Here is a 1,509-nt window from a genome sequence, read left to right on the forward strand (position 1 = left end):
GAAACTCGAACTAGTTATTTAACTTCGCAGTGATCTAGTTGATGCGAAATATATAAGCACACAAATTAAAACCCTCTTTTGACAATTGTAGTATATGTATAAGTAGAGATCGTTCTAAACCGGGGATTATGAGGGATTACTAAATCACTTGGAAACTGACTCAAAAATGTAAAACAAAGTTTAAAACACTAAACTAGACTCGAAGAATGCAAAACTAAACACTCAAAACACTAAAACAAACCAAAAGACTCAAAACAGCACCAAAACACTCAAAACTGCCTTAAAAACACAATCTGGGCAGTTTTGAGCACTTACACTAATTTGGACGAATTTGGGTGATAAATTGAATCAAAACACTTAGAAACACAAACTAAGACACTTTCTAACTAAATTGAACACTAAAGTAAAGGGGGATTTAGTTTTTGACGAAATTAAACAAAGTGCACAGATTGTAATAAAAACAGATTGTAAATACGAATTTGATGAAAATATGGATGGAATGCTAGCTAGAAGGTTCTTCTCCACACATGTCACACTTGCATACAATATGATTTTTAGTTAGTCTTTTGATGAATCATGAAACTCAACACCCCGAGTTAATTAGGTTCGCTTAAATTAACCTTCAAGTTCTCCTTAAGTTAATGAATTGGATGGGACAGCGCATACACAATTCAAAACATTCTCCAAAGGTCCTTTACGTGAAAAGCACAATAAAGATACAATCAAAGATCATTAAGCAACATGAAAACTATAAGTGTTGACGAGGCATTCGTTACTATGATGAGCATGAAACTAGTGCCAAGAATTCATTTAACGCGATTGTTTATAAGTAACCTCCACTACTTGTGAATATAAGTTTATAACTATTAGGTGAAACTCACTTATATTCTAGCATCATATTCATGCATGAAAACTAAGCATGCACTCTCAATAAACATACACAAATAAGTTATCAATCAAGTAGTTAAACAAATTGAATCCACAACTCATGAAATTCCAACTAAAGGTAATCAATTCATATTGCAAGCATAAACATGGTTTTGAATCACCCCCTAGCTAACTAGAGGTTTAGCCTCTCATGTTCACAGAAAGAGAAACAAAATTGAAATTAAACATAAAGAACAAAAGATTGATTACACCTAGAACGCCCAACGAATCCACTTTGAATTTCTGCGCGTTTCAAGCTCCTCTTTCTTCTTCTTCTTGCTGCGGCAGAGAGGGTTTTAGGGTGAGTTTGGATGATTTTCTGGGTTCTAGATGGATTTAGGGAGGTGAAGGGTTGCGGCAAGGGTTGTGGAAGGTGTATGGAGGTTTGAATGGTGGCTGGAAGGGTGGGAATGGTTGCGGCAGAGAAGGGAAGTGGCTGGAATGGATGGGAGGCTACGGATTGAAGGGAGAAGATGGAAGGTTGGCTGCGGCATAGAGTGTTTTTGGCTGAAGGATGAAAAGAATGAATCAAAAGTCTCCCTAGGGTGCGGCTAAAGAGGGTTTATATAGGGTTTTAGAAAA

This window comes from the organism of the source record quoted next, unplaced genomic scaffold, assembly GCF_019419815.1.
Source record: "Pyrus x bretschneideri cultivar Hongxiangsu unplaced genomic scaffold, Pyrus_bretschneideri_v1 Contig111, whole genome shotgun sequence".
Classification (NCBI taxonomy): Eukaryota; Viridiplantae; Streptophyta; class Magnoliopsida; order Rosales; family Rosaceae; genus Pyrus; species Pyrus x bretschneideri.